Source organism: Centropristis striata, chromosome 10 (assembly GCF_030273125.1).
Source record: "Centropristis striata isolate RG_2023a ecotype Rhode Island chromosome 10, C.striata_1.0, whole genome shotgun sequence".
Classification (NCBI taxonomy): domain Eukaryota; kingdom Metazoa; phylum Chordata; class Actinopteri; order Perciformes; family Serranidae; genus Centropristis; species Centropristis striata.
In genome coordinates this window covers 22,833,525-22,843,251 of record NC_081526.1, presented here as the reverse complement: position 1 = coordinate 22,843,251, position 9,727 = coordinate 22,833,525, and the positions used below count along the sequence as shown (strand labels likewise).

Sequence of the window (9,727 nt, the reverse complement as noted above, 5' to 3'; positions counted from 1 at the left end):
ATAAATCTGAGTCCGACTCGCAATTTACACCGCAAAATAATGACACGAAGAAGTTTAATTGTGTCCGATGATTAGAGAGAGAGAGAGAGAGAGAGAGAGAGAGAGAGAGAGAGAGAGAGAGAGAGCTTTGGTAGAGAGACATAGAGTAACAACAACAGAGAGCGAGCGCCGGCCTCAATAAAGCTGTTATTAACCAGAGAAATAAAACGTTATTTCGTGATTGTTTCACAGCGGTTACATTCAGCAGGTATAGACACGCCCACGGCAACACACCTCAGCCCCCCTCACCCCCCCTCTACCGCACTCTCCCACCACCGGTTGCCGGTTTCCCTGAGTCTGTCTGAATACGCACAAACAGCGCTGTCCACGGTGCTGTGACACTGAACCGGCTATACAAGCACTGATGCGCATATCATATCATGGCCACACAACGCCTTCTGACCGCTAGTGAATGTGTATGTCGCGCAACTTTTTTATTCTTTTTTTAAATTAAAAGTTTTAATGTCCACAAGAAACAGAAATAACAATTAAACATTGAAAGCAGAGTCTATGATAATTCGTATGAATTATAATAAATTTTTTTTTTTTTTTTTTTTTTCATGAATCTTACTGGGTGGGCAAGCTGTCAATCTGGGTGGGCCTGTGCACACCCAGGCCCACCCATAGATCCGCCCCTGCCGTAGCCTACTAAATTCTTTATTAAAATAATTTTGCAGTTTGCAAGAGCACTGAAAAACACAACTAGACGCTGTAGTGTGAACTACTGAGAGAGTTGCCGTCCGTGTCCGATGCAATGATGTTAAATGTCACAAAATTCCCAAGTGCTTAAGCTTGCGTTAACCACAGACCTTATTTCAGGCATCTAACCAAGCACCCATTCAAAATCCTCATTGAGTTTGAGGAGTTTGAGTTGGACCCCACGGCTCTCTAAATTGCTAACTTACTTAGAGGTTTATGGACTCATTCCTGTGGCGCCCTATAGAAGTTCTCACCCCACTCACAACAAGAGAGCTACTGGATGGATTGTGGAAGATATGGGTAATTTAAAAAAAAAAAAATTGCAAACAAAATTGCGACTTTTATCTTCAGGTTTGGAAAATTGAATAGAACAATGGCCTTAAATAGAGTGTACTGATCCCCCTAAAGGAAAGCACTCACACACACACACACACACACACAGAGTTTGACTTGCATCGTTATATGAATCACATTCACAGTTTGTAGCCCTCTGATCTTTGGAGACCTTTGAACACAGAAACAGTAAGAAAATGGGCCTCTTCTCTCACCACTGTTGAGCAGACACACACACACAGTCAGTGGTGTGTGTAGAATGATGACCGGTGCATTTAACAGGCAGTTCTCCCTGCACTCAGCGCTCTAGGGGAGCACAGTGATTTACTGTTCCTGTTATAAACGCTGCTCCGTTCCTTAATGAGCCTTTGACATGCTGCATGTTTGTAGTGTGTTTTCCTTTAGCTCAGTGGCAACGGCTGCCTGATTGCTGCCCCCATTAAGAGGGCATTCCCACTGACACCAGCGCGCGCCTTCAGCCATACACACTCAGGCATAACAAGCAATCAACCAAGGCTAGGTAGTAAGAAGGGGGTGCATCACCTGCTGTGCAACTATTTGGAAACAAAGATTTCATCCCAGAGCCAAGAGGATGTATGTGAAAAAATGTATAACAAAAATATTTTCATATGCAGTTCACTGTTGAACTGTTTTTTTAATGTGTAGACTGATGAAACAAAGTTCATTACACATACTGGTCACCAAATAGCTCGGTCGTTAGGAAATAAGTACACGAAGACTATGACTTTTGTACATGCCTCTGTTATAAATGTTCTTTTTCTGTACACTGTGAGTCCAACATGCAAGTGTACCATTCTACCAGTGTACATAGAACTCTTCACCACACCACTGTCATCATAATCAGTCTATTTACCCAAGCTGTGAAAAATAAATTAACAACACAACAATAGTTAACAAAACAAACGAACTCATGGCGTTATGTTTTGAACATAATGCACCTAATGCAGTTCAGCTGCCCTTACTATTGTATCAGGGCTTGAGCAGAGAGATCTGGGAAATGGGCAGGTATGGGTGCCTGGAGGACTGAAGTTATCACTATTATTAATATTAATTTTATTATTTTTTATTTTTTATTATTTTTTTATTATTAGCAAGCTCATTTATGGAAAATAATTTGTCAATGTTTCTGAATCTGCTCTTTGATTTACAGAATGTGATTTTACAGGTCAAAAATAGCCAAAATACTTAAATAGTCAGATGAATGCTGTAAAATCTGTGTATATATATATATATATATATATATATATATATATATATATATATATATATATATATATATATATATAAATAAATAATATTAAATATTTTATCTGGAAAGTTTTGTTTTAAAGCTTTTGGGACTGTAATAATAATTGTTAAAAAGGAAAAAAAACTGCATATCTTTAATGGAAAAAAAAAATGAATTCACATTTTCTAGAGTCTACACACACCTAAGCCCTCTAAACACCCAGGGAACACTATTTATTCAACATCAGTGTAACATTCTGTGAGTTCCAATCACATCGTAGGCCAGAAACATCCATCCTGAGACAGTAACCAGCTTATAACTACTGTAATGTGATTATTTGGCCTCTGATTGCTCTGTTTTCCCTGCAGGCCGAATGTACACTTACCATGCACAAATGGGTAAAATAACATTGCCCTTTACAATCAAATGACAAGGTTGTACAAAATGTCATGTTTTATTTTGTCAGTGCACACATTGCAACACTAAAAAGTTTCAAAAAATGTAATCATATTTAGTGTCGCAGCTGCAGTAACAACAGACTCTGTAGTCTAATAAATCAGGTAAAACTATAAGAAAATCTACTGTGATGCTTTCAAGTTCAATCTAAAGGTTGCCTATATTAAACACACACATTGCTTAACATGGTGTTGGCAAATGAATAACACTCACCCCAGGTTTGACATGTACATGCTGATGCTCCAGTGTTTATCCTAATCCATGGAAGTTGAAAATTCCATCAAAATATCCTCTGTAGTCCCAGTCACGTATATATAACCTGCCCACATACGCACACACAGTCCAAAGACCTGACACAAAGCCAGTCTAGAAGCCAATCCAGCGCAAAGGCAGGTGGTTACTGACTGACAGCTGCCAGCACAACAGCTGATACCCAATATCTGCACGCCACCAGTTGCAGCTGGACCAATGGGATGTGGCAGCAACTGTTGCTGGGTCTGCCTCAGGCTCATTCAATAAAACCCAGGACTCTACTCTCAGGACCACAGATCCCAGTGTGCCCCAGTTTCCCACTCCTGCGTGACCAAATCCCCTCTCTAGGTCTGTCTGGACCTGCCGTGCGGAGTCGCCAGTCCCAAGGATGTTGTCCAGACGCCTTACGACGCTCGCACTCTCACTCCTCACAAGGCTGGATTATTCTCTAACCACCTGTACGTCACAATGAAAGATGAGATGTTTAGAAACTTAGAATAAAATGAATTTAGGAAACACACTTAGCCCTCAAATTTGAAATCTGAAAATCTTAAAATGCTTTTTTTTGTATGAGTAAAGGAAAGTGTTATTAATTTGTGTATCTAATGTATTTATTATTTTAATATTTATTATTATTTGCTATTTACTAGACACTTTTAGCCAATGTGTATATATGTGTATATAGCTGTTTATAATCAACATCAATGCCAATAAACTGCAATGACTCTAAAGTGACATAGCACACATGACAAAAGGTCCTGTCAAAATGCTACCTGTCCTATTGCATATTTGTGTGTGTATGTGTATGTGTGCGTGTTATGAGGAGGAGCTGTCTCGAGGTGGAGAGCGCCTAATAAGCATTAAGGAACGGACAGTAGAGGGTTCTTTGGCTTAGCCTGCACAGCACATGAGCTAATCCCCCCTTCTGCAGACTAACTGCTGCTCTGGCTGATTGACCTCAGGTTTTTGGAGGGAAATAGCAAGCATCATAGGATGAGTTGTGCTCATAAAAATATAAACACATGCTCCCTGAGGGTCTGATAAGATCACAAGATCTGATAAAAAGGTGGTTTCCTTTAGTTGGTTTCTTTTTTCCCTTCTGTGTGAATGACCTGCTTAAGTTCTGTGCACACATACATATGTGTACTGGCCTCTTGACAAACCACCTTTACCTAGGGCTGGGCAATATATTAACATATCAATATCATTAAATGAGACTGGATATCGTCTTAGATTTTGGTATCATAATATGGCAGATGTGTTCCTTCCTGATTTTCTGAACGTACCAGACTGTTCTGGCTGTTCTATTTGCCTTTACCCACTTCGTCATTATATCCACTATATACTGAGGATTATATGGTTTGGGTGAATGCTCAATTCTGATTGGCTGCGTGTCCATTAATTCCTGGAAACCCACTAATTAGTTGCAGTTAAACTGCCTATTCATCGTTCTAACCAAAACCAAAAAAAAGCAGGCTTTCCTTGTGACCTGAAGTAGGTGTGTCATGCAAATAATGGTATTCTGCGTCTTCCTGTCACACCTGTAAAAAAACATATTTTACCATAAAAGTTTTTCCATCTGCCATATAATTGACAAGAAAATACTTTATAAATGCGGCATGAATTAAATATTTTACCAATAAATATTACAGTATATTTTTGTTGGAGATACAGTGTTTAGTACATTTAACAGTTAGAAAAAGTATTTTTTACAAAAAATAAATGCAAAAATGATGGCTTGTATATATTACAGTGTATTTTTGTTACAACACGGTGCCAGTGAATTTTACAGTGGAGTAATGTATTTAAAAATAAAAATGGAAAAAATACTGTTTTGGCTGATATTTACATTTACGGTGTTTCATTGTTACTGAAACTGAATTAATTTTACTGTCATGGTTTAGCAGTTTTTTACTGTAAAATCATTTTTTACAGTGCATCAAAAGTTGGTCCATGCTTGTTTTATTTTTTTTTTAAAGAAATAGCTGTGATAACAGGACAGACTATTGAAGATAAGTAATGCAATCCACCATTTTGTTACCACTGTTTATTTACACTGTGCATTATGCAGTGCCGCCCGTTGATGAAACATCCTTTATGATAATGGTTTTGCTCAAAACTGGTGGAAACGCGGGCTGGTTTGTAAGATAGCACCAAGGTTTTTCACCAAATAAGCTCTGGTTGTTGAAAAGGGCTACTTGAAAAGATGAGGCTCAGACACTGTATCCATTTGGCAGCACTTTCATTCTTCATACATGTTAACAATCTATCCATCATTTTTAAAGCCCCCTGAGATAAATTTGTGATTTATGATAAAGGACTTAATAAAAAAATGTACTTGGCTTGACTTGACTGTCTTCAGCCAACCAAAAAAAAGAAGAGTAATGAGGATAGATCCTTGAAGAACTACATAAATGACTGAATGGTCTGAAATAAACTGTTTTCACTGTCTCCCACTGTGGCAGGCAACTGCGTATATATGGAGAGATATAGTATCTGTTAGTATTCGTGTATATGTTGGAATTGACTGATGCTGAACATACATTACTGTACTTTACTGTTTTTATTTGTATACATGCATATTTTATTTTGTGCTGGCAGTACATTTTACATTTCATTTTATTTATTTTTATCCCATTTTTAATTTATTTTATCTTATTGCATTTTACTGTTCTATTGTTACTACATCTCTTTGAATTGTGTTATCCATTTATTGTTTGTGCAGCACTTTGGAAACCTTGTTTGTTAAAAAATTGTGCTATATAAATAAAGTGGATTGGATTGGATTGCTGTTGATATTAAGCCCTTTATTTTCTTTTATTTTCATTTATTCTTTATTTTCTCAGATGTCATTTCTAGAATTGGTTGACAATGTAAAATGTGATATGATGTATTTGTTAAATACTCTTAAAAAGTTATTTGTTTAATATATTTGATGACTGAGTACCTTCACAGAGTCATATGAGTGCAATATTGGTGCACAAACCACATAAAAAAGGTCTATTTTCATGTCAGCTAAAATGCACTATATTGGCTGCTCTTTCGGTTATTGGTGAATTTTTCCCCTGAAAGATTGGTATGTTCACAAAAAACCCATATCGGTTGCACTCAGAAATTTTAGCTGCCACTTTGTAATCATACATGTTACAAGGAAATACATTAAATGTAAATTATATTGTCAATAAAGCTTCAATATATTAACACACAAAAGAATGTTACATGGAGGATGGCCTGACGACAATTGACCTGCATTTGCTGCGTGCTTAGTTCAGACCCTGTTCAAACATGTTGTCAACTGTTTTCATGGGATCTTTTTTGTCAGTAGGAAGTAGGTTCAACAACAGTTCCCAGTAACTGGGACACTGTTCCTGGAAATACATTTTGCCTTTCAAATGAAGAAAACATATTTTTTTTATGTAATTTAGGTGAACCAATACTTTATGACCTCTCAGCTGTCAGCTGAAGGGTTTCAATTACAAAGTGTTGTCACAGGCATGCAATTTGGACAGAGTTATAATAAAAATACTTTTAAATCTGACTATAAACACAGTCTCCAAGTATGTGTGTGCGCTACTTGCCTGTGTGCGTGCGTGTGAGCGTGCATGAATGCGTACGTGCATGCATTCGTGTGTGTTTGTAAACCTACACCTGTGTGTCCTAAGGGGGGGGGGGGGGGGGGGGGGGTAATACATACCACCATGACACTTCTCTCTGAGGAGTTGCTGTATATTGAGATCTGAAATATGTGTCGCATCATGACCAAAACACAGAACAATGCCTTCATAATTCGCATGTTATTGATACTACACAGGTACACAAAGGAACAAGAAGCCAAATAATCACATTATAGGAGATCTAAGCTGGGCAGTGTTTCACAACAGAGACCTTTGTGGCCTCTCACACGATTGGAACAAAGACGCAGAACGTATCACTACTGCCATCTGAAAGAATAACTTTGTCATACATTTTGAAATGTATTACAATTATTATCCATAATGAGGAATCACTGTCATTTAAAATCCCTGTATAAAACCAGATTCATGGCAAGTGGGTATTCCATAACACTGATGGCCCTCACACTGATTCTCAACCAATCCTCTCAAAAACTAGCCACAGGCAAAAATGACTGAGGCAAAGAAACAATGCAGCACAGTATCACCAGCAAATACAGTTGAAGGGGTGCCACCAAGACTGACCTCTAGTGCAGCACAGGAGCTACAGCAAACTGGTGGAAATCCACACGTGTCCCTCGTGAACCTATTTACACGCGCACACACAGTGAAGGGACCCCACCATAAGTGCCTAGCCTACCTTCAGTTGACACTCAACTTGCTGAAAGAAAAATGAAACACAATTAATTAAACAAACACAACCCAGTTGGTTAACAGAAATAAACCAATATGAAAACAAAAAGCAAATACAAGCAGAACAGCAGCAGGTGAACCTACAAAAAGACAACCACAAGTTACATAGTTTCCTAGTTCACCATGCTGCAATTGTGAATTTTGTAGCCCATCCTACTCACCACCTCTATCAGGAATTCTACTCTAGGGGACTAATGGAATGGCAGGCTTCTGTAGCACAATGTTCAGACTGTTGGCAAACAGCAGTCACACCACTGACCGAGGAGGGAATGAGGCAAAGGCCGAGCCAGGCTCCCAGCTGCCTTTTATGTAGCCCTGATTAGGGGGTTGGCTGAGGGGGAGGAGTCAAGTCTGGAGTTGCATTCAAGAGTGTAAATGCAGCTCTCCACTACAATCTACCCCCCATTTTTAAATCGACGACCCGACAATGCACACTTATTGCCAGGGCCTAAAAATAGGAGAGACTGTTGGCACAGATACCAGAGAGTTCGTAGCCCCTACTACTCTACTCCCTACTGCCTGTGGTAAGTGATTGGGGTTGTGGAATCTCCCAGCGGTGATACGGGTTGTCCTCCTCAGGGTGGCCTTGCTGTTGCTTGGGGGGAAAGTTGGCTCAGTTCGTGGGCTTGTCAGAGGTTGGCTCCCAGAATAGGACGTTGCTACTTCAGGCTGAACTAACACAGGGGTGGCATGAGTCTGCAACCATACCATACCATTGATGCTGCGGTAGGTTCCCGGACCACCACCAACCATTCACCATCCTGTGAAGGTTCCTCCACTGAAGGGGGTTCAATCTCCTGCAGTGGCTCACTAGAAGGGCAGACAGTTACATAACCCACTTTACTTTTTAGCAGGGGGGGGGTGCTCTCAAAGTTTCTGCCTTGTGGGTCGTTACTGCCTGCGTGTACTTGGAAAAGACATCTGTCAGGACAAGGACGTTCTCCATTATATTTTTCGACGGCTCAAGCACAGTTAAGTCAACAGCCAGTATTTGATTTGGGTGAGAGGCCAGCAAATGACCCATGTAAGTAGCGGCAGCAGGTTGTGTGTTTTTAGCTACCTGGCAAAGTTCACACTCCAAACACCACTGCTTGATCTCATGGTGCATTCCAGGCCAGTAGCATCGTTGATGGACCAGATCAGTTGTTCGTTCGACGAACGTCCATGTTGTCATGCTGATGTCCATGTTCGTCATGCAGCTGCCTCAGGACCTGGCTCTTAAGGGACAGAGGCAGCACCAGCTGGAGAACCCCTCCCCTCTCAGTGTGGCATTCTTAATGAAAGAGCATGCCATCTTGTTCCCGTATCCTGTCCCACTGTTTGGCTGACAACAGTGTTTCTTCAGAGACCTGGCGCCGTTCCACTGCATCAGGTTTCTTCTGCCGGGCCCAGAATCTCAGAAATTCCTTGATGGTGGGGTCAGTTTCCTGTAAAACACGTAGGTCAGAGTGTGTGTGAGAAGGAAAAGCTGATATCGTGGCCTGGGTACCTTGGACAACCGGAGTGGTCCTAATAGCCTGCTGCAATGGTGCTGGAATGGGAAGGCCAGAGGCTACATAGTCAGTAATTCTTGTGCTGGCTGGGTGCTGCCGGGAGAGGGCATCTGCATTGTGATTACTTCGGCCAGACCTGTACTTGATGATGAAGTCAAATGTAGCGAGTTTCGCAGCCCAGCGCTGTTCTGTAGCTCCCAACTTGGCTGTGGAGAGATGACAGAGGGGATTATTATCTATATACACCACACATTTTTGTCCTGCAGGCACTCTGAATTTCAGTGAGGGCCCATTTAAGGGCCAGGAACTCAAATTTCATAGAGCCATATTTCCCATTATGCTCTGTAGGCCTGAGGCCACAGCTGGTATAAGCTACCGGTCTGATCTTGCCATCCTGTTCTTGGGAGAGCACTGCACCCAGTCCCTGGTAGCTGGCATCAACCTCAAGGATGAAGGGTAGAGAAAAGTTGGCATAGGCCAAGACAGGGGCAGACACCAACCTACTTTTAAGGCTCTCAAAGCTCAAGTCACACTCCTCTGTCCATAAGGCAGGTAGGCTCCTTGTTGCAGGTTTCCGGGATTTGGTGCTAGTCAGATCAGCTACTAGGTGGTGTAGAGGAGCAGCAAGCTTTGCAACCCCCTCAATAAACCATCTGCAGTAGCTTGCAAATCCTAGAAAGGAATGCAACTCTGACACATGGTTAGGTCACTGCCACTTGGAAACCACTTCTATCTTGCCAGGGTGTGTGGACACCCCCTCCCTGGATATAATATGGCCCAAGTAGCTTACCTCGGGCTTGAAGAAAGAGCACTTTCCAGCCATTCCATGTGCTCTGTCACAG

At 40.9% G+C, this 9,727-nt stretch overlaps 1 long non-coding RNA gene across 1 annotated transcript; it reads right to left on the bottom strand.

Annotated features, from left to right (window-relative positions):
* Positions 1 to 2,364: 2,364 nt before the first annotated feature.
* On the bottom strand, positions 2,365 to 7,660 carry LOC131978966 (uncharacterized). Its single transcript, XR_009395018.1, has 3 exons — positions 7,554 to 7,660; positions 7,225 to 7,360; positions 2,365 to 3,484 (listed from the first exon to the last, which is right to left on the bottom strand). It is a non-coding gene; the product is annotated as an uncharacterized LOC131978966 (long non-coding RNA).
* Positions 7,661 to 9,727: the final 2,067 nt, after the last annotated feature.